General features: G+C 42.7%; 1 pseudogene; it reads left to right on the forward strand.

The window, feature by feature from the left end:
* Positions 1–3,029: 3,029 nt before the first annotated feature.
* Positions 3,030–23,172, forward strand: LOC150012078 (elongation factor 1-alpha 1 pseudogene; annotated as a pseudogene).
* The last annotated feature ends 1,383 nt before the right edge of the window (positions 23,173–24,555 follow it).

Here is a 24,555-nt window from a genome sequence, read left to right on the forward strand (position 1 = left end):
TGGAACTATCACCAAAGCTTGTCCAATCAGCAATTTCTAACACCTAGATAGACATGTAAGTCCATCCAACCACAGTCCTGGATTTTTTGATGGCATTCTTAGGAAAAAGAAGCACTCTGCCTGCTAGATATAGTAAACTTGCCACCACGTGAAGCCATCACAGAGAGAAGAGCAAAGAAATAGAGACAGATCAAGAATCAGTGATCCTATTTGAGTTCCTGGATCCAGCTGTACCTAAATGCAACCTTAGTATGCGAGCCAATAAATTCCTTCATTAGTTTAAGTCAGTTTGAGATAGGTTTCTTATTACTACTTGTAATCAAAATATTCTCATCAATAAAATAGGCCATATGGGCCCTGAGCAGTGTGGCTCAGTTGGTTGGGCGCTATTCCTCAAAGCAAAAGTCCCAATTCGATTCCTGGGCAGGGCATATGCCTGGGTTGTGGGTTCAGTCCCCAGATGGGCACGCACAAGAGGCAACTGACCCACGTTTCTCTCTCACATCAATGTTTCTCTCCTTCCTTCCCCCTCTTAAAAATAATAATAACAAAAAGATAGAAGATTTGCAAATATTTACCTTTAGTTTGTGGTCTTTTTACTCTTCGTGTTTTTTGAGGAAAAGAAATTCTTAATTTTGATAAAATTAGACTTACCAGTTTTTGCCTTTTATTTATTATGCTTTTGGTATCTTATCTAAGAAATATTTGCCTTATCCAATATCACAAAATTTTTTCTATGTTTTCTTCTAGAAATTTTAAACTTTAGGTTTTACATTTACATCTGTAATCTATTTTAATTCTTGTATATGGTGAGAGTTATGAACTGAGGTGTATTTTAAAATATTTAAAAAGCATATCAATATCCAATTGTCCTAGAATCATTTGCTTAAAAGATTATCCTCTCTTCACTGAATTGCCTTTTTACCTTTGTCAAAAACCAGTTGGGCTCTGGCTGGTGTGGCTCAGTGGATTGAGTGCCAACCTGTGAACCAAAGGGTCACCAGTTCAATTCTCAGTCATGGTACATGCCTGTGTTGTGGACCAGGTCCTCAGTTGGGGGCGTGAGAGAGGCAGTTGATCAATGTGTCTCAAGCATTGGTATTTCTCTCCTTCTCTTTCTCTCTCTCTCCCCCCATCTCTAAAAGTAAATAAATAAAACCTTTAATAATCAGTTGGTTAAGTATATCTGTGAATTTATTTTTGAATTCTCTAGTCTACCTAAACATTAATTTTTAATTTTTTTATTGTGATAAATATATATGACAGAAAAATGTGCTATTTTAACCATTGTTAAATACACAATGCAATGGCATTAATTACACTCACAATGTTGTTCAACCATCATCACTATTTTTTCCAAAATGAACACTTTTAAACCTCATTTTTTCTATTAAAAAAACTTAGTAATCCACGTTTCATTGCACTCCCAGTTTTGTTTTAATATAAAATATAATGTTAATGTGCCAGAAAGATGAAAATATTTGCCAGTGGCTTTGCATGGTGGACTCCTTGGCATCTTTTCCTCCCTAGGCTGTGCAAACCCCAATTGAGAACCTCAGAAGAAATGAGAATTTACAGAAGTGTCCTTGGTTTTACAGATGTGAAAACTGAGAACCCAGATCACACGCTGGTAAGTGACAGAGCCAGCTGAGAAATAAGAAATGCTATTTTTGTGCTGCTGATGGGTTTGCACCACATCCTGACTGCCTCCCTCTCTGAGACCTGGCTTCGCTGAAATAAACTCTCTGCCTCAGGACTCCAGAAAAGTGAAGCGATGCCACCTTCCCCAAGGACTGCCTTGAGATTTAAGCAAGGGACAGAAATGCCTCAAAATCGACAAACGAGGGCAATCGGGGACAGAAAAAGCCCAGCTACACGAAAGATTTCTAACCACTAACTAGCTAGGTGGCCACTGGGGAGAGGACGCTTAGAAAGAGTTTTCACAGCCATGACACTAGACAGCAATTCCTGCTCTCAGGATGGAGTGCAATTCTCATCACAAATAGAAGACAGGCCTGCTGATGGACCTGGTTGAATAACGCTAATGAGCAGCATCGCTTCTTTTAAGTCTGGGCAACTGCCACAGCTCATTTCCCCCAAGCACAGGGCATCGTGATCTGGTTTATCTCACGACATGAGGTTTCCTAGGATTCTTGGAAGTACAGGTCTCCCCTCACCTGCATTTCACTTTCTGTGGTTTTTACTATCCATGGGCTGCCATATTCCAAAAATATTAAATGGAAACTTCCAGAAATAAACAATTCATAAGTTGTCAATTGCACGCCATTCTGGACAGTGCGTTGAGGCCGCTCTGTTCCTCCTCTTGTTGAGTGTATCACCAATGTACACGCCCACCCCGCCCCCTCCCCCCCCACCATGAATCACTTCGTAGAAATCTCGGGTATCAGACCGGCTGTCATGGTTTTATACTAATACCTAGAAGTCTGCAGTGCTGGTGGACTCCACTCTGAAAGTGTTTTCATTTTTCTCAAGGTTAAGTGACCCTTATTTTACTTAATAATGGTCCCGAAGCACAAGAGCAGTGATGCTGGGAACTCAGATGCACCAAAGAGAAGCCGCCAGTGCTTCCTTTAAGTGAGAAGGTGATTACAGTGCAGTAAGATATTTTGAGAGACCAATTCACATAATTTTTATTATAGTCTACTATAATAATGGTTCTGTTGTATTCTTAGTTGTTTGTAATCTCTTTCTATGCCTAATTTATAAATTAATCTTTATCATAGGTTTGCATGAACAGGAAAAAGCATACTATACATAGGGTTCAGCACTATTTGCCATTTCAGATGTCCACTGGGGTGTTGGAACGGACCCCCCGCAGATAAGGGAGCATTACTGTATTTTACAGAAGAAGATACAGAGGCCCAGTGAGGTTAAAAAAACTGCAGAGGCCACACAACTGTCTATGTCCAGAGGCCTTAATGAGCACATTACAGGCACCTCCAATCAACCCTGTTCATTGCTCCCTCGACCTGATTTAGGGACATGGCTGTGGATGTTTGACAGCCCTGATGAGCAGAGCTGCCGAGCATGCTGGTGGCCAGGAAGGGGAGGCAGGCCCGGCCTCCTGGTGGGCTCTGAGTCACACAGGTCAGCCGGGGCTGGTCCGCGCAGCCTGTCCCCCTCAGCTGTCCCTCTGTGTTGCACAGCAGAGCCGGGGCTCAGAGATGGGAACTGCGATTTACAAGCTCTCGGGCAAAATCAACTTTCAGGTGAAGAAAACTCACATTCCCGGTAGGTTACCCTTGCTTCTGACAGTCTGATGGCAACGGGCCACCACCGGGAGGATGAAAGTCTCCACGCTAGTTCCATTGTTTGTGCCTTTGATGTTATAGAAAGACCCAGCTGGCCTTCAGGGCTGGGGAGAAATGCTTCAGCTGGGCCTGCTGTTTTGGTTTCTTGTCAGCTGAGTTCATTTACAAGCCTGTTCACGAGAAAGCCTTATTTCTTGCAGGCAAGTGTGCTTTCAGATTTTGCATGAGTTAGACAAAGTATGGAGACCACAGAGTCCTGCAGCTCCCTTTTGGTACAGGACAGCTCGATGGGTTGAATTTTCCATAACAGATGGAACATTAACTTGAGCATGATTCTGACTAGTTATAAATATCAAAGACATGTGTGTGTGTGTTTTTTTAAAGATTTTACTTATTTATTTTTAGAGAGAGGGGAAGGGAGGAGAAAGAGAAGGAGAGAAATATCAATGTGTGGTTGCCTCTCGTGTGCCTCCAACTGGGGACCTGGCCTGCAACGCAGTGCAACCCAGGCATGTGCCCTGACTGGGAATCGAACCGGCAACTCTTTGGTTCGTAGGCTGGACCTCAATTCACTGGGCCACACCAGCCAGGGAAAGATATGTGTTTTATAGTTCAGTTTCTTCCTAAAAGGACTCAAGGACTTGCAGGTTTTAGTCCCTGGCTCCTAAGTCTTTCTTGAGAGGCAGCAGAAAATGCACTGAGGCTGCCATTCAGGAAGAATTGTGGGCACAGCGACACACCTGTAAACACATGAAAGACCCTGGGGTTTCCAACAGCTTTACAGTGGTTAGATCTTATCAACAAGATGTAAATGAAGATTTAATATAAGTTAAATATTAAGTAAAAAGGGGGTCTTCACTTTTCTCTTACCAGTGGCTGATAGATGACCCATCCCAGGGCTGAAGACCTCTCCTCTGCAAGGCTGGGGGTGAGAAGGAAGTGGCTTATAAGGGGGGGCAAGGGGAGGGTGTGTGTGTGTGTGTGTGTGTGTGTCAGGGGTGTTTAGAGCAGGAAGAGCTGGAATGGATTTGAAGAGGAGTTCTACCTAGTGTTGAGCCATGACCTATCTTGTTTCTTGGTGTGGGCAACAAGAAGCCTGCCTCCACGTTAAGCTATGGGAAATGTTGCCAGAGCAGCTTGTCTGCCACATTACCAAATATCTTACTTCTGTTATCTAGAGGATTTTTTTTTTAAAGCAGTAAGTAGTAGTATTTCTAGAATAGTTTGGTAGTAAGGAAAAGCATTACCATATTTCATCATATGTAAGACACCTTCCAGCGAGACATTTTATGTACCATGCACCAATTACAGCACGACATGCTATTTGTTGTAAAATATAGGCCCATTTCAAGATGTTTGTAAGTAAATAAAGAGAAGTGTCTTTTAGCATAGATGAAATTTAGTAGATAGCCTTCCAAAGATTCTTTTAGTCTTGTAATTCAGCGCTTCCTTGTAAGAGTATTCCCATCCTGTTAAAACTGCATTTACAGTAAGGGGGTAAAACCTTGCCGCTGCTTGGGCTTTGCTTTTCCAATTTTTCAAGTACGCTGGTAACAGAAGGAAAGAGTGGGCCTGCTAGAGGCTTGACATTGTAGCTAGAGATTTAAATTAATTATGAATGAGAAACACAAATGCATCAGAAAAAAATGTTTTCTGATGTCAATGGTGAATTAATCCCCTCTTAGAATAGCACTGACTAGTACACAGCTCTCTAACTCAGTTTGCCTGGTAGGTTTATTACCACAGAGGCACAGGCAAATAATAGTGTCAATCTAGTTCCCAGATAAGAAAAGAGCGTCATGGAGCTTTTTTTTTTTTTTTAACTGAAACATGAAACAACTTTATTCTCAGTAAATACTTTTTCAAATAAATCATATTGCTAAAATAAAGTTTAAAAAGTAAATATAAAGAGCTGGGCATTTTTCCCGGGTTGGTGTGGCTCAGTGGATTGAGCACCGTCCTGTGAACCAAAGCATTGGCTAGATTCCCAGCCAGGGCACGTGCCTGGGTTGCAGGCCAGGTCCCCAGTTGGGGGCGTGAGAGGCAACCACACATTGATGTTTCCCTGTCTTTCCCCCTCCTTTCCCCTCTCTCTAAAAATAAATAAATAAAAATCTTAAAAAAAAAAAAAACACTGGACATTTTGATGAGGGAGTTTAGAACACAAAAATGCATAGATTTTATAACTCTCAAAGCCTTTTTTGTGTTTTTAGAAATCCCATTAGTGACATTATTTTGCAAATGTTTAATTTAGGATGTGGACTCCCTAATCTATAATGTTTCAAGTAGCAAATAAGTATTTACAGACATTCTCAAAAAGAGAATATTTCCAAGCCACCTGACTCTCCAGAATCCTCTCTTATTATGGAATTCGGGGTGTGGGGGAATCCACCAGCAATTCTAACACTCCCAATTGTGAACGTGCAGGAGGAGTGCGAACGTAGGTTTTCCTGAGGCTATTGTTGCGTAGCTAATGAGTGCCTTCCAGTACCAACATGGATTTCATAACAGTTCAGAGTTTTAAAAGCACAGGAGTGGGATGTTTGAGGACTGAAGGTTTATCTATTCTTGGCTGAATGCGTATGGGATTTTGAGGCGGAGATGCGTCCAACGCCCTGGCTCGGTTGGAAACTACTCTGTCCAGCAGAGGTTTCACGACTACGGCAGAACGAACTTATCCAGGACACTATTTTGTCTGGAGGGCTAAAGGAGGTGGCTGTTCCCTCTAGTGGAGAAAGCGCAAGACCTCCATCCCTCATGCTTTTTATTGAGAAGGGTATGCATGGGAGATACAAGGTCAAAATTCATGAATCATCAATAGCTTTTAGGCGCCTGGATTACAGTTGACAGTTACTGATTACAGATATCAATATAGAGGGCACAGTGACCAGTCTGTGCCAGGGTCTATTAAACATCTTTGTGCCACACTGGCATTAGGTGCAAGGTTTCATACATTCTTTGTTACAGATTGTTTAGAGTTAACTGAGAGATAAGAAAAACAGAGCAAGCTCTAAAGCATAATAAGCATTCTTTAAATCTAATTCCCATGGGAACCCTCTGAGTGGCCTTTGGTCCTGTTTCCCACACAGCCTTCCAGTTTTCTTTTGAGACTTAGAGGCTTCCCGAGGTGGGGGCAGCCTGGCTCACAGCTGGGGCTACAATTCCTGAAACCACAAGGAGTGGTTCTCCACAGAATTTGGCTTTTACTTTCCATTCAGTGTCTTTAACCTGCCCTTGTTTATTGAGAGTCATGAGCTTTTAAGAAAAAGATAAAATGCAGTGCATAATCTTGAAAGAGGAAAAATATAGAATAAGAAATGGAATATATCCCATTCTATTTTGAATTAAATAGGAATTCTACAGGATTTCAGTTCCAGCTCCATTTGGGGGGTGACGTGAACCGAAGGTGAGAAGACAGGTGAAGAATTCAGTGTCTCCTTTCCTCTCAATATCATGTCTCTTTTACTGAATAATCAAATGTATAGTTGGTGTTCATGTCTAAGATCTTCATAGGCAGGACCTAGGCTCCCCCAACTGCCTGGTAGAATATGACTCAGCTTCTGGAAGGAATGGTCTACACTCTAGGTTCCCACTCCCTGTCTCTCACTTACTTCAGGACAATCTCTCTTTACTTCGGCATCCTAATGGCCGAATCCCTGTCCTCTGTCCTGTGCTTGTCAGCTCGACTCCTCGGAGACACATGACGGTGTTGACTGATGGTTTCCTTGAAACTTTCTCCTATCTTGACTTCCTTCCCCACACTCTTGCTCACTTCTCCCCTTGCCTCCTGAATTTTACTTCTCACTCTCCTGTAGATGCTTACCTTCCTCTGAGCACCCTTTCCATATCAGTGATCTTCCCTTGTCCTGCCTCTTACTATAATAGGAGTAGCTGCCACTTGATCTGGGTTCCTATTCTAGAACATTCTAGGATATAACACGTTGCATCATTTATGGCTCACACGAGTTCTGAGAGGTTCCATTATCCCCTCTGCTCACAGATGGTGACTTGAGGTTCAGAGTGGGCTAGTAACTTGTGCAAAGCCTCACAGCTAGTGAGAGGTGGAGGCAGAATTTCAAGTCAGACGGTCTGACCAATAAACCACACTCTTTCCAGTATGCCACTCTCTCTCAGACTGTTCTCAGTCTCACTCAGGTCTTCCTGTGCAACCTAATAGGCTGCATGACCCTCGCTCTGTAGACCTTCGAGCTTTGCCCCCTGAACACCAGACTCACCTCACCAGTTGCCTAGTGGACATCTTCTCGCACACTTCCACTGGCACCTGAATCGCAGACCACCCAGAGCTCAGTCCTTCATTTTTCTGCCGGTGTTCTTACCTTAGGAAAGGCACCACCTGGGAGTCCTCTAGGAGTCCTCCCTCCCCAGATCTAAATCCTGACAATGCTTGTAGATGGCCGCCTTCCTTCTCACAGTGTCCTCACATGTTGCCCCTTGGTCTTTGTGTTGCCTGTTTCCTAATAGCCCTTTCTAATAAGGATGACGGTCAGTTTAGGGCCCACCCATATTGGGGGTTAGGACTTCAAGATATAATTTTGAGGGGGACAAAATTCATCCTATAACTCTAGCTTTGAGATAACTCTAAAATTTGACTTTCCATCTTCATCTGCATACATTGAAGATGCATGTTAAATACGGTGGGACCTCAGTACTCGCCGTTAATTCATTCCAGAACTCATGACAAGTGCCAAAGCTGACACGTACCGAGCAAGTGCCAAGTGCTGAAACATATTTTTCTTATTAAAATGCAATAAGTAGCCTGGCTGGTGTGGCTCAGTGGACTGAGTGCCAGCCTGCAAACCCATGGGTTGCCAGTTTGATTCCTGGTCGGGGCATAAACCTGGGTTGCAGGCCAGGTCACCAGTTGGGGGCATGTGGGAGGCAACCACACACTAATGTTTCTCTCCCTCTCTTTCTCCTTCCCTTCCACTCTCTCTAAAAGTAAATAAATAAAATCTTTTTAAAAATACAACAAGTAGAGGATTTGAAAAGTTCTGAAACTGATGAGTACCAAGGTGTGTCTGTATTTTTTTTTCTTTGTTGACAGCAATGTGGGTTCCAGAATGTTTAGGGATTTTACTATAGAGATTATATTGAGTGTTACTGAAGCAGATGAAATGAGTTTTTAATTCATCTTTCTTGAGTCTTGCCCATTCCCCCATCACCTCAAGATGAAGATGACAACATAGACTGCTTTGTCCTTGGCTAGAATAAGAACCTCCTGTAGAGCTCCCACTCTAATTTTCCTCCAGGGTTCTTCTTGCCCTGACATCTCTTTAATCAATAAAGTTATTTTGTAATAAGTTTCCTTAAATATTTCATAATCTAAGATCACCTTCAAATGGGTTCCATTACTAGACGACTGTTTAGAGAACTATTTTCTAGTGAATAGAGTTCAAGTGTTTATCTATATGTTGTGTTTGGCTGTTGTAAGAGCTCTTTTAAAAAATATATACAGCCCTGGCTGGATAACTCGGTTAGTGTTGTTCCAGTATACCAAGGTTGCAGGTTCAATTCCTGGTCAAGGCACATACAAGACTCAACCGATGAATACGTGGAACAGCAAACTGATGTTTCTCTCTTTCTCTTTCTCCTTTCCTCTGTCTCTAAGGTCAATTAATAAAATTTACATAGTCTGGCAGTCCCTCAAGAAATTAAACAGAGTTACCATAGAACCCCACAATTCCACTCCTGGAATTGCTGACGAGTAGATAAGCAAAATGTGGCATTTCCAGGCAATGGAATATTATTCAGCAATAAAAAGGAATGAAATTCTGACACATGCTAAAACAAGGGTGAGCCTTGAAAACATTTTGCTGAGTGAAAGAAGCCAGACACAAAAGGCCACAGATTATATGATTCTATTGATATGATGTCCAGAACAGGCAAATCCACAGAGACAGAAAGGATTGATAGATCAGTTGTAGCCAGGGGAGACAGGAAGAGGAAAATGGGAGTGACTGCTAACTGGTCAGGGATTTGCTCTTGGGGTAATGGAAGAGATTGCACAACATTATGAATATACTATAAAGCACTGAATTTTACTTTTTAAAATGAGGAATTTTATAATATGTAAATTTTATCTCAATTAGAAAATTGCAGAAAAAGTTTACAGTAGCCCTGTCTTTTAAAAAATATTTATTGCTAGAGACAGCAGAAGGGAGAGAGAAAGAGAGGGAGAGAAATACTGATCATGTGCCCTCACCGGGAATTGAATCAGTGACCTTTAGCTTTGTAGGACGATGCCCAACCAACTGAGCCAAGCCGCCAGGGCCTCATTTCCTGTCATTGTAAAATATATTCCCTGACTTTATGTTTATATTTCAGAGGAAACCAAGACAGTCTGGGTTTCGATAGCTCTGAATATTGTTGTGAACAAATAGGCCTTTCAAAAACTCATTTTTATTATCACAGGTCAGATGCTGGCTTTTGGTTTGGGGGTTTAAATTTCCTTCTGTCAGATGGAGAGAGATCCATATAACATCTAACCAGGAACCTCTTGTGCTTTCTCTTTCAGAGGGTAAATACATATGTCATTCCTACTGCCGAGACCTGGTACATCTGGATTATCCACAAAATGGGAAATTACCGACCTGCATGCCCACTTGTGAAGTAAGATTTTCAAGCCAAAAGCACACTCAGGTAGGCACTACTGGGTGTTTGCAGAGCTCTGGGTCCCTGGGCCGCTGTCACTCACATGCCCTAGAGTGGGCTTCTCGCCTTCAGAGTTTACCTGTGGTCTTCACAGGCTCCCATTCTTTCTTGGCCATTGCTGAGCTCCTCAGGCCCTGTCGCATCAGAGCTTAACTATGCTATGGGTTGTGATTTTGAAAATAACACGATAGAATGCATCGATAGTTAATCCGACAGGTTTAGGATAAAATGTGAGGCTTTAATCTGCATGACTTGTCCCTGTTTGGAATGTGGTCTTGTTGACAGGCATACTCGCTGCTGCTGGAAATAGGATGTGAAATGTGAATGTGTGTGTTGGCTATTTCTTTATCTGATGAAGAATCTCAGCATGAACAACCTGCTAGGGAATCCATCCATTTTTTTCACTGGTTCCATTAAAGTAAGGACCTCCAACTAGTAGGTCTTTATTGGCTTCCAATATGTCCTCAGCCTGGTTTCGGCTAGCGCGGCCAGCCTTGCTGTTTTTCCTGGTTTGCTAAAATTTTCGGAAGGAAAGGGATACAGCTGGTGATGATGCCCACTCCTCTGCAAATTCGACTAATTCTAGCACCAAGAGTTTTCTTTAAAAGTCAGTTGTTTTTTTCCAGAAGGTTGGGGACACTTGCACTGAATGATCTTTGGTGCCTTGTCAATTTCTAAGAGCTCATTGGCATATCTGAATAGGATTGCTGAAATCAGGCAGAAATATTCATCTTTCCTTCATATGTGAATGAAATTGATATTCGATTTGGGTCAGGAGGCTGCTTTCCCCACTGCTCCCTGCCAGCACCGAGTACAAAAGACCAGACCCATGGTGACGCCCGCTTGTTTTCCCAACAAAGTCAACTCTTGATCAGGGCAGCAATCACTGCTGTAGTTTGTCCAGCATGTGGTTCACATCTGCTGAATTCCCATTCAACTTAACTACACTGGGCAGGGGCATTGAAAGTGAGTGGGGAATCTGTAAAGGGCACAAAGAGTAGCTCGTGTGGCCAACCAATGTCTTCATTTTAAGTAGTAGCTGATGTGAATTTTCCAGCTAGAGCCTGTGGGAGTTCCTGCAAAGCTGTACCAGCCTTACAACTAACTTAGAAAATGCCTTCATTTCAGGAAGAAAAGCTTGGATTAGGGATACAGGTTTGTAATTTATATAGGATGACTTTGGAGCAAGCAGAGAAGATAATAGAAGTATTATAAGAAGATGTAGGGAGAAGAGATATATGCTGATTTGGCTTGAACAAACATAGAGTTCAAGTGTAAGGCTTATACAAATACTTCAGAAAGTTTCTCAAAAGGTACCTGAACTACCAATGCTTGAATAATTTACATTTTATAATGATTTTTAAAAGTAATACTGTTACTCTTAAAGTTTTAGAAAATGATAAAGCAATTTGATATTTATTTTAATTCCATTACTTTTAAATTGTGGAATTTCAGATTTTTATTTAAAGATTTTATTTACTTTAAGAGAGAGGGGGAGGGAGGGAAAAAGAAAGGGACAGAAACATTGATGTGTGAGAGATAGATTGATCAGTTGCCTCTCAATTGCCTCCAGCTAGGGACCTGGCCTGCAACCTGAGTGTGTGCCCTGACCAGGAATCAAACTGGTGAACTTTCAGTTAGCAGGTTGGCATTCAATTTACACCAGCCAGGGCTAGAATTTCAGATTTAGAAGTTAATGTTTTGAAGAGTCCCAGAATTAGTTTGCTAGACAGAGCCATGCAGAACATGTAAAAAAAAGCATTCCCAGCAGGCTGAGTATATAATTCTTCTATATTAGGTTAAGAATGTCCTTGCCCTGCCTGGGTTGCTTAGTTGGTTGACGCATCCTCTGTACACCAAAAGGTTTCAAGTTCAATCCCTGGTCAGGGTGCACTGGGGAGGCAACTGATCCATGTTTCTCTCTCTCTCTCTGTCTCTCTCCCTCCCTCCCTCCCTCCATCCTTCCCTCCCTTCCCCTTTATCTAACATCAATAAAACATACGCTCAGATGAGGATAAAAATATATATATATACATTTTTTTTAATGTCTTCAACTGGGAATGCCACACTAGCATATAATTTCCTGTATGCACATCTAGGAGATCATAAGAGATACATCACAGGGGGTGATGAGAATTAAATTAAGATCTTGAATACTTCCTTTTCATGAGGCATACCCAAAATGTGTTTTAATTGGTCTATCCTTGTGAATTTGGATTTGATATTGTGCTTTTCTGTTCTTGGCTTTCAAGGTAATCAATGATAAATGCAATGGTTCTAACCAGGACACAGGATATTAACCTTTTGGAAGTGTGTATCAGCTCATTTATTATGTTACAAGAGCTCTCTGTGTAATTATAATCCCCAACGCTACTGACTTTGGCCACAGATAGAAGGATTAACTTTAGAATGATTTCAGTTCAGTGGAACACCTTGAAAAGAATAGTTCAGAGTTTCCTAGAAGCTGCAGAATTTGGCCAAGAACCCAGAAAACAATTCCCTCACACTTATTTCACTGCTGCATGTTGATATGGTGAGGGCTTTGAAAGATTACTGGAAAGCACCTTTCAGCTGTAAGATGTCTTTTAAAACATGTTCAGTTATTTATCACCTTTACATTGTGATGAAACCTGGTATTTAGTTTATAAATTTAATACCATGAAGATTATAAAACTCAAATTTGACTGACTTTTCAAAAAAAAAAAAGCTTTCCTATTGCATATATTTTTCTGATTATGAAAGTAAAGCATAATTATTATAGAAATTTTGGAGAATGTAAAAAGTTTAAGGAAAGCACTAAAATTGCCTACAATCCACTACTCAGAGATAATCACTCAATATTTTAGTGTCATTCATTCTTTCTTCAGTGTCTATTATCTATATGTATTTCTTTGTGAAATGGAAATTATTAGATAGATACCTAGATACCTGGATACACAGACGGAGATAGAGATCTATCTTCATTCTTCATTACAATGTGACCATTTTCCCTGTCACTCTTTATTATTTGAAAACATGACCTCTAAGCTGTTCATTTTACGGATATTTCATACTTGACCTTACAATTCTGTTTCTTTTGGTGCTCTTTCTTACTGTAATAAATAAAGCTGCAATAACATCTTTGTATGAAAATCTTTTCCCCACATTCCTGTTTATTTCCTTAATATGGACAGATTCCTGAAGGAGAATTACTTGGTCAAGAGCTTTAATGGCCATTAATATATACTGTCAAATTCTTTAACAGAAAACTCATACCAATTTCCACCCTCTCCAGAAGTCCCTAGGCAGGCTTATCCTAAGCAGTATAAATTCTCCTATAGTTTCCTGAATAATCTATTCTATTTAAAAATTCTTTTTTTTTTTTAACCTTAGTCCCTTAAGATTTGGTAGGTGAGGTGGGAGAATGATTGCGTAGTTGGTCGATTCCAATTTTTGAAAATTATAATTCATGATGTTAGGACATTGATGATTTTATGACACCCACCCCAAATCTGGTCTTTCTCGAGGGGCTATGCAGGGGGTGTGGGCTTCACAATCCATTGTCCTCTTGAGACTCTGAGAGTAGATCTTGTTCCAAAGCAGGGAAAGAAATGGCAGGTGTGTGTGAACTAGCAGTGAAGGGGGGGTATTGTACAAAAGCCCACCACCATCTGATTCTGCTTGAGGTAAGGGCAGGATATAAGGGTGAAAGCTGTTAGAAGAGATACAGAAAATTAGAAAAAGAGCCCCAATTATTAAAATCTCTGAGAGGTCTGACTGAATGTGAGGAGCAATTGTTCTTCTCTCAGCTCCAGAGCCCACAAGCCACAAAGTCACGCGTAAAGTCATTGTGTGCTTTATTCCATTGTTTTAGCACTTTTTAAACTATAGTCTCCGATTTTTAATTGCTCCCCATCCAGCAACAATGATTAGGTTCAACCACATGAATTTTCCATTGTTTTGAGAAATGGTTAAACACCAGCTAATTTGGAAGGATCAAACATAGTTAGGGAATTATTCTTAATGATTATCAGTTACTGTTAATGTTTTCTAGTGAGAACACCTGTAGCGTGGGCTCCTCTCCTTTGGGTGGGCCCACTGGGTGATCACCAGCAGGGCAGAGCCTTCTCTTCTTCAGTTCAAGGAGACCGGGAGGGGATCGCTGAACCATTGGGATAATTGGTTTGTTTGTGGCAGGAGAGCCACCAGAGGGCAACCTAGCACTGACTACTGTATATTTGCACGTTAGCCACAGAATCCAATTAAAAAAAGAAAAAAAACAGTACCCATAGACAAACAACAGTGTGGTCATTACCAGGGTTGGGGGAGGCAGGAGAGGGTAAAGGGGAGATACGTGGTGATGAAAAGAGACTTGACTTGGTGTGGTGAGCATACAATACAGTATACAGATGATGTATTATAGAACTATACATCTGAAACCTATATAATTTTATTAACCAGTGTCACCCCAATAATATTTTTAAAACAGTAAATAAATATATAAAGATTGTTAGCATTTACTGAGTACTTATTGAACAGAACTAAGGTTTAGACACGTAACCATATCATTATTATTTTTGTTGTTAATATTAATCCAGCTTCTGTGTGCTTGCCACATGTCTCATTTCACAGTTCAATCAGAGAGAGATTATCTTTTGTTTTTAAGGATGAGGAGATTTGAGGCTTACAAAGGTGAAGTGATTTTACAAATGAGAAAAAACATTTCATCCACAGGCTCAGTCCTTCATTACAGTTCTCTTTCCCACCCTTCCCTCTTTTTTCTCTTTTCCTACTATAATTGAAAGGAGATATGTTTTTGCGTAAAAAGAAAAAGAGCTGAAGCTAATGCACACAAAGTCAGTACTTTCCTGTCCTGCCTGCCTGCTGCTAAGGCAATACAAGTCCTGCTCCCACCCCTAGCCCTGCACCCACACATTTCTCAGTCTGCTGTGACTTCTTTCTCAGCTTCAGGCTTGCCCTGGGTGACTGACTGATGTCAGGTTAATCTGTATTCAAATTCAGAGAGGTGGGCGATGGCAGGAGGAGAATTTTAGGAATCTCTATAACCCCTCAAAGATGACAGCTATACTTCTATAGCACGTCACAGTATACACACAAACTACCTACACACAGTGAGAAAGAGCAAGGAGACATAGGCACATCGCTCCCGCTCGCTGGGTGGCCTTAGTTAAGTCACTTAACCTCATCCACAAAGCGTATGTAACAAATGGACTATCTTATTCATAGGCTCATTGTGGATGGAATTAGACAAATGGAAAAGTACTTAGCCCAGTGCTCAGCAGGAAACTATTCACTAAATATTAGCTAAATTACTATATTCTTAAATCCTCCCAACAATCATATATAAAAGGTAGGCATTTAGCATAGAACGATCCATTTAGCACTTGGACCATGATGTGCTGAGTGCTCCAGAAGAGGCAACTTGAGTTCCCCAGAGGCCCAGAGACGTGCTAAAGGCTCACACCTAGCATTAGTTACAAAATATTGTCAGACATGTTTTCAGTTTTCTGGTAGGCAAGCTAAGAGATATTATTTTCAGCAAGATTGCAAGATGCACACAGCCCTGGAAGCCCACCTCACACAAATGCTCACGACCTTCCAACAGCCCTCGGAAACCCCCTGGTACTCGCCACTCAGTCGACACGCTGTCACGCACCACCCCAAATGTAGGAAGTGCAGTAGTTTCCACATGGTAGGGCTACTGACTTCTTGATACTGGACATAGGATGTCTTTCTGCAGTTTTACCCTGTAGCGCAACCTCTGGTCTGAGGAACAAAACAGAACATATCCTCCACCTCCATTCAAACTCCTGATCACCTGCCTTCTCTCTGGTTTCCTCTTAAAAGGTAATTAAAACAGGTTCAAGACCTGGTGCAAAGCCTTTCTTAAGTACAAAGTGCAGGCAAATATAAAACAGAAGTGAGCAGTTTCCACAGGTGCCATGACCAGGTGAGTGTTAAGAGGAGCAAATAAACAGGCAATGCCTTTATAACCATCCTCAAGAGATGCCCGGCCCTGCCTCCGGCTCTCAACCAGTGAGATTCAACCAGTGTTTATTGCACCTTCAGTCTGTGTTGGGCACTGAGGATTCCTACCCATCTCTGACTTCACGGAGCCCGAGTCCAGGGAGCAATCTTGTGTAAAGTGCCCACCCTGTCCCCACATCACTCTCTATCACATAGCCCTGCTTTAGTGACTTAAAGGCACTTCATTCAGGAACTATTCATTGATTACCAATCATGTGAACAAAATAGACAAAAAGCCCTGCCTTATGGAGCTCACATTCTGGTGTGAGAAAACAGACCATAAACAAGAAACAAAATATATAATTATACAGTATAATAAGTGCTGGTAAAATCTTTGAGAGAAAAAGTATAAAAATGTAAGGTAATCTGGATTGCCTAGGGGTCATGGGTTTCAAAATTCTTTTTTCTTTATTTAAAGACTTTATTTATTTTTAGAGAGAGAAGAAGGGAGGGAGAAAAAGAGGAAAACTTCGGCACGTGAGAGATGTGATTGGCTGATTCTCGCATGCCCCCAACCGGGAACCTGGCCCACGGCCCAGGCCTGTGCCCTGATGGGGAACCCAACCAGTGCTCTTCTGGTTCACAGGCTGGCACTCAGTCCACTGAGCCACACCCGCCAGGGAGGGTTTCAGAATTCTTAGTGTGGTCAGGGTAGGTCTCATTGAGAAGGTGACATCTGAGAAGGACTTAAAGAAGGTGAGGAGTGAGCCATACAGATAACCGGGGAAAGAGCATTGAAGACAGAGCAACAGCTGGTGCAGAGGCTCCGGACAGGAGCAGCCTGGCATGTGGGACGCCATTGTGGCTGAGCAGATGGAGTGACGAGAGGAGGGAAGACACATGGCTGATCATGGTGTGATCAGATAGCCTGCTCTACAGATCTTGACTTTTACTCTGAGTGAAATGGAGAAACATTACCTGGTTTTGAATAGAGTGGCATGTTCTAACTTCTCTTTTAAAAAGATCACTGGGGTTACTGGGTTAAGAATAAACTATTGGGAGGCAAGGGTAGAATCAAGGAGAGCCACTGATAGGTTATGGTAGAAACCCAAGCAGGAGACTGTGGTGGCTCAGACTAGAGTGGTAGCAGCAGAGAAAGTAGTCTGATTCTGGATGTCATTTGAAGATATGCTGACACTCATAAGCAACTGGAAAGAGAAAGTTTCCATCCCTTGACATGGGGAAGGCTGAGGGTGAAGCAGACGTGGTGGGAGGTGGTGAGGAGTACGGTTTTGCACATCTGACTCTGAGATGTTTATTAGACCCACACATAAGACATAATAGTTGAATAGAAGAATCTGTTTCCTCCCACTAGACTATACGCTGTGACAGAAGTTTGTCTTCTTCACCACTGTCTTCTCAGTGTATGGCACATAGTAAAGATATAATTAATATTTGCTGAATGAATGAATCATACATTTTGATATAATACTATGTATTTGAAAACCCGGAAGAGTCCGGCTCTTAAAGTTTTAAACAGGACATTTGTACCTCTTAAGGAACTCTTTGATGGAACTGTATCTTTGCTCTACTGACAAAGGTCTCCATCTTAAGAGTAGATTAATGATGCTTTAAGATTCATTTCTGTGTTAGTGCAAATCATCAAAGAAGCAGAAGCCAAGATAGATTAGACAAGCAAGAGATTTACTATGGGATCATCTGTGCAGGGTGCAGGGGAGGGAGCCAGGAAAAGTGGGGAGAGACTCCCAGCAGCAGCGCAGACCTGACACTTCCAGAGGGAGGGGAGAGAAAGGGGTGGGGTAGGAAGAGCGTGATCTGTGGCATGGTTTTGTGGGTAGCCCCTGAGTGCCTTAAAGAAATGGACTAGAAAAAATCCTGCCATCTGTGACAATATGGATGAATCTGGATGACAAGTGACATGAGTCAGACACAGAGGGACAAATAGTATATGATACCGTTTATATCAGGAATGTAAAATAGTCAAACTCATAAAGGCAGAGAGCAGAATGGTCACTGCCAGGGCCTGGGAGGCAGGGCAAATAGGGAGGTATTAGCCAAAAAGTATGCTGTTTCAATGACATAAGATGAATTCCTCCTAGGATCTACCGTACAGCATTATGCCTATTGATAACAATACTGTATTAAACACTTAAAAAATTTGCTAAATAGGTATATTTTATGTTAAGTGTTCTTATCACAAAATAATGATGATGATGGTGATGATAAAGAGGGTGGGAGGAAATTTCTGAAAGTGATGGATATGTTGATGATGATGCTTTCATGGGTAAATACTTATCTCCAATTTCATCAAGTGTATGCATTAAATATGTACAGATTTTTATGTGTCACCACCTCAATAAGGTGATTTTTTACAAGAATTAAAAGGTTGGAAACTTGAAAACAATGTTCATTAAAGGAGTCTGCATCTCGATGGAACGGCCTGCATTCGTGCCCCGCAGCTCGGTCTGTGGCGGGAAGCCACCTGCAGGAAGTGTGGCTGTGAGCCAGCGCAGGGTGGGTCAGGAAGGCCAGCAACTGGGGTCCTCTGTCAGTTCTGATTCCACAGCAGGAGGTCTGAATGGTGCATTTTCACGGCTGCCACAGTCCACCCCTTGCATCACATGGGTTTACATCTCTGTGCAGGTTCTAGGAGCAGCAACTCCATGGTCCCTGTGGACCCCGCTTCCTGAGGGGAAACTTAGAAGAGGAAGACTAACACACTACAGACCCCACAGCTGCACTTGGTGCCCAGGACACCCCTGGTACTCGCTCATTCTCTCCTTCCCTCCTTGTAGCTCCCCTCACCCTCAGTGGCTTGCTTTGTGGTGTGACTGAAGCCATCATTCCTGAAGGCCTGAGTTCCCCACTGGGTCCTTGGAAATGATGATAAGTGAGGCCACTCCCGCTTTCACCCCTTGGCTCCCAGACCCGTACATTCTTTCCTCAGGGACACAGCAGCACAGGGACAGCTCTGATTTAATGCATATTCTTTTTAAAAATATTTATTTTTTAGAGAAAAGGGAAGGGAGCAAGAAAGAAAGGATGAGAGAGAGGGTGAGAAACATTGATTTGTGAACCCAGGCATGCGTCCTGACTGGGAATCAAACCAGTAACCTTTAGGTTTGCAGGCTGGCGTTTGTCCCACTGAGCCACACCAGCCAGGCATGATGTAACACATATTCTTCATCCTGAAGAATGGCACTTTGTGTTTGTATAGAGTTGCCTCTGAGTGAGCACTTGATGCCTTTAGAAGGCCATTCTATTGTATCTGACTGCTTCTGGGTGGTGTGATACATGACATGGCCAGTGGATGCCATGGTCACAGGTCTGCTCCTTCACCTCCTTTGTTGTGAAGTGGGTCCCCTGGTCAGAAGTTGTGCTGTGTGGGATTCCATGTCTGTGGGTCAGGCAAGCTATGAGACCCCAGCTAGTGATGCTGGCAGGGGCTCGATAGGCAGAAAGGCAAATGCTACTTGGAAGAGTTCTCTCTCATTTTGAGGGTGAACTACTGGTCTTCAGGATGGAAGGTGCCTAATGCAGTAGACTTGCCAAAAGGTGGCCAGTTGTCCTTCTCAAAGAATAGTGCCAGATGAAGAGTTCGACCTTGGTCTCCTTTGTTGATAGTTGGACAGTCAAAGGCATCAGTATCTAAGTCACCCTTGATAAGTAGAGGTTCATGCTGTTGGGCCCATATGTAGACTCCATGTCTGCCACCATGGCTACTCAGATCATGTGCCCAGTGCATCATTTGGGGATTGGCTGATCGTGAAGGTTGACTAATGTCACCTGGCTAAGTCATTTTGCTAATTGGTTGATCAGGGCCTCTCCTGTGAGAGATGCTTTCTGGGGGTTGTTAACACATGACACAAAAATATAGTCCATGCCCAATCCTATATGTCCATGCACGTACCTGGATTAGCCCTCGACTGGCCAGCCAGGCCATTGGCCACTGTCCAGAAATTTGTGTACATCCAGGCCATTTCTTCTATGCAAAGTGAATGCCCAGGGGTACTGCTTGCAGCACTGCCCATAGGTAAGCTCTTCTCTCTCCAATATCTTTCAGGGCTACTCCTGACTATGGCTGTAATACAGCCACCATCCATTTTGATCTACACCCCCCACACAGAGGCAACCCACCTATAGATCAAGCTCCAGCTTGTTTTCTCCTCCTTCTTCAGCTGCTTGGATGAGATGCCACCCACCCCCCATAGCCAGGTGTCCAAGGTAAAACTGCTAGGTGACATGGGGACCTGGTGGCATGGGTTACTTGCTCATACAGCATAATTACACCCTCTGGTCTTGCTCGGACTCAATCCTGAATGTATCTTTTCCATTTCACAACTGACTGCTGCTGGGGTCCATTCTAGTTTATAACTCTGTGGATGTGACAGAACCCAGTGCAGAATGGGTTGTTCTGGAGGGACCATTACTTGTTGCACCGTGGCCAAGCACTCCCTCTCTGCCAGAGCCCAGTAGGATGCCGGGGGGTGTGGGGAGTTGGGATACCTAGGAATCAAGTCAAATTAGACCCTATGTCAGAGTCCTTGAAATGACTAGATACTCCCCTTTTCCCTTATTTATAATCACCTTAGTAAATGATCAAATGTGTCTTTGGGGAATAGCTGCAAGAATTTTTACAATATATTTTTTCTGCAACATTGCAGGGTCCTTTCTCCTAGGAACCCTGACTACCTCTTCAGTCTGTGGGTGCCAGGTCTGAAAATTAGCTCGAGTCTGGGAACTGTGTGAGAGAGTGTGACTTTTTATTGGAGGGACATCCCTCAGCTTCCTGCTCCTCCATTCTGGCCTTTTCCTGGTGTAGATACTATGCAGCACCCTCTTGGGTGCTCCTCACTTTTGACCCCAGGGACACTGTGCTCTATTAACCACCTGATAGGTCCCTTCAGGTCAAGCCTCCTTGGGTGCCCCTCTGATTTTGCTGGTCATTCCAAATAACTGTGGCATCCTGGTTCTCGTCGTGTAAATGTGACCACCTGGCCTCTATCACTTTGGAGCCTCACAATTCCACGGATATCAATAAGGCCAACTCAGTTATTAGTATTGGGTTGGCCAAGAAGTTCATTTAGTTTTTTCCATACGATGGCTCTAGTAGTACTTAGTTATCTTTAACTTCATTGAAAACAACTTTGTTAAATTGTATTGTGACAGCTGTCATATCAGTGTGCATTTTTTGAGAAAACTTAACAAAATTCGTGGATTTTTGTGCAGCCATTTAAAAAACTTTTTAAAGATTTTATTTATTTATTTTTAGAGAGCAAGGAAGGGAGGAAGAAAGAAAGGGAGAGAAACACCTATCAGTTGCCTCTCACACACCTCCAACTGGGGACCTAGCCTGCAACCCAGGCATGTGCCCTGACTGGGAATCGAACTGGTCACATTTCGGTTCACAGGTCAGCACTATAAACTGAGCCACACCAGCCAGGGCTGTGCAGCCATTTTAATATTAAAGATGAAAGGAGATACACAACATTTTTAACATACCATGCTTTATTATTTCAAGAAAGGTAAAAACAAAAAATATATTTGTGCCATGTATGGAGAAGGTGCTGTAACAAATTAAATGTGTCAAAAATGGTCTGCGTCTTTTTTGCAATGGGATTGCTGCCAGAACACAGGTGTTGTGAAAACCACCACTACTAAATCAAAGCCAAAACAGGAAAGGAGAAGACTCACATCAACATTGTGTTCATTGGACATGTAGATTCCAGCAAGTCTATTTGGTTTACGAATGTGGTGGGATCAACAAAAGAACCATAGAAAAATTTGAGAAGGAGGCTGCTGAGATGGGCAAAGGCTCCTTCAAGTATCCTGGGTCTTGGATAAACTTAAAGCTGAATGTGAGCGTGGTATCACCATTGATATCTCCCTGTGGAAATTCAAGACCAGCAGGTATTATGTGACCATCATCTACGCCCCAGGACACAGAGACTTTATCAAACACGTGACTACAGGCACATCCTGGGCTGACTGTGCTGTCCTGACTGTTGCTGCTGGTGTTGGTGAATTTGCAGCAGGCATCTCCAAGAATGGGCAGACCCGTGAGCATGCCCTTCTGGCTTACACACTGGGTGTAAAATGGCTGATTGTTGGTGTTAACAAAATGGATTCCACTGAGCCACCCTACAGCCAGAAGAGATACGAGGAAATTGTTAAAGAAGTCAGCACCTATATTAAGAAAATTGGCTACAACCCGGACACAATAGCATTTGTGCCACTTTCCGGTTGGAATGGCAACAACATGCTAGAGCTGAGTGCTAACATTCCATGGTTGAAGGGATGGAAAGTCACCTGTAAAGATGGCAATGCCAGTGGAACCCCTCGGCTTCAAGCTCTGGATTGCATCCTGCCACCAACTCATCTAACTGAGAAGCCACTGCATCTGCCCCTCCAGGATGTCTACAAAATTGGTGGCATTTGTAATAGAAATACAATAAAAATAAAATAAAATAAAAAATTGGTGGCATTGGTGCTGTCCCTGTGGGTCAAGTGGAGACCGGTGTTCTCAAAACCCGGCATAGTGGTCACCTTTGCTCCAGTCAACATTACAACTGAAGTAAAGTCTGTTGAAATGCACCATGAAGCTTTCAGTGAAGCTCTTCCTGGGGACAATGTGGGCTTCAATGTCAAAAACATGTCTGTCAAAGATGTTTGCCGTGGCAATGTGGCTGGTGACAGCAAAAATGCCCCACCAATGAAAGCAGCTGGCTTCACAGCTCAGGTGATTATCCCAAACCAGCCAGGCCAGATCAGTGCTGGCTATGCACCTGTTCTGGATTGTCACACAGCTCATATTGCTTGCAAATTTGCTGAGCTGAAGGAGAAGATTGATTGTCATTCTGCAAAGATGGCCCAACGGTTTTTGAAATCTCGTGATGCTGCCATCATTGATATGGTTTCTGGCAAGCCCCCATGTGTTGAGAGATTCTCTGACTATCCTCCTCTGGGCTGCTTTGCTGTTCGTGACATGAGACAGACAGTTGCTGTGGGTGTCATCAAAGCAATGGACCAGAAGGCAGCTGGAGCTGGCAAAGTCACCAAGTCTGCCCAGAAAGCTCAGAAGGCTAAATGAATATTATCCCCAACACCTGCCACCCAGTCTTAATCAGTGGTGGAAGAACAGTCTCAGAACTGTTGGTCTCAATTTGACATTTAAGTTTAATAGTAAAGGACTGGTTAATGATTACAATGCACCGTAAAACCTTCAGAAAGAAAGGAGAATTTTGTGGACGATTTGGGGTTTTTTTGTGTGTGTGCCAGTTAAGTTATTAGTTTTTGAAATCAGTACTTTTTAATGGAAACAACTTGACCAAAATCTGTCACAGAGTTTTGAGACCCATTAAAACAAAGTTTAATGAGGGAAAAAAAGTGGTCTGTGAAGTTTCTTGGTACTATTGACATTTTGGCCACATAAGTCTTTGCTGTGGGGCTGACTTATGCACTGGAAGATATTTAGCAGCACCCCTGGCCTCTACCCACTAGAAGCCAATAGCAGGAGAGAGCCAACTTACTTAAAATATCCAAATCAATAAAGTTATTGGCAAAAATGAAAACTGTGTCTTTTATTTTATGGAAAAAATGTAATGACCTTTTTGGCCAGCTCAATATATAATTGCCACTTCTACCACTGAACCTGACATGCAGGGTAGAGCCGCCACCAAACCTTTTAGCGGTGCTGATGCTCTTATGGAGGTCTTGGTGAATTACATGTCCTCTAGGTCCTTGTGGGTCCATTTTCTGAGCTTTTTTAGCCTTTCCTCTACCGTTAGTCAAGGTAACTCAAACATCTCCACTTCACTCACATTAGCTATCAATATAATTCCAAGGTTACTCCCAGTTTCCTGTTGATACATCCTCACTACTTCTCACAGCTCCTTTGATGTATAGTTTCACTCCCTTCTAGGTCATGCTGGGGTTTAATCCTGATTATTATCTTGGGAGCCAGTAGATGAGGTAGAGGCCACTCCTGAGAGTACACCTGCTGCTTTGCAGGGGGATCTGTGCCATGTTTGCCAGCATGGTGACAGCACTAGCGCCACTGCCATGACATGCCAGCTCTGCAACCTTAGAGGTTCAAGGCCTCTGGCAAGTCAACAGCTGAGAGGCATCCTTCCAGATGTTCCCATCCCAGGTTTCAGAGTCCCCTCTTTCTCCAAATGGTTCCTGATCATAGCATAACAGACTTGCCTTAGCAGAGTATTCAAACATCTTGGAGCTCCATGACTTCATCAGATCCTCAGTCTGCTGCTCAACTCTGTCAGGAGAGAAGGGCCTCTTTGTAAGTTATTGAAGAGCCTCTTTGGCTCTCACACTCATCTTTATTGTTTGTTAGCCCTTTGCAGTGCCTCTTAGCAGTAACCAGTCAACTCTGGTGTTCTTGGAGGTATTGTTGCTCTCATATCATTCAACTGCCTGGGTCCCTGCAACTGCCACTGCATTCCTCTCCGCAGGGACGTTCTCCCAGGTAATCCCTGGAGAAATCTTTAGTAATTGTGCCACCACCCTTTTCTAGGGACTGTGCATGCCCCACATAACACTCAGGATAGCATCCTCTTTGCTTGTTAGGCTATGAGTAAGCCAGTCTCCATACCTCATCTTCCCTTCT

The sequence above is a fragment of the Furipterus horrens genome, unplaced genomic scaffold (assembly GCF_987537825.1).
Source record: "Furipterus horrens unplaced genomic scaffold, mFurHor1.1.pri manual_scaffold_4, whole genome shotgun sequence".
Taxonomy (NCBI): domain Eukaryota; kingdom Metazoa; phylum Chordata; class Mammalia; order Chiroptera; family Furipteridae; genus Furipterus; species Furipterus horrens.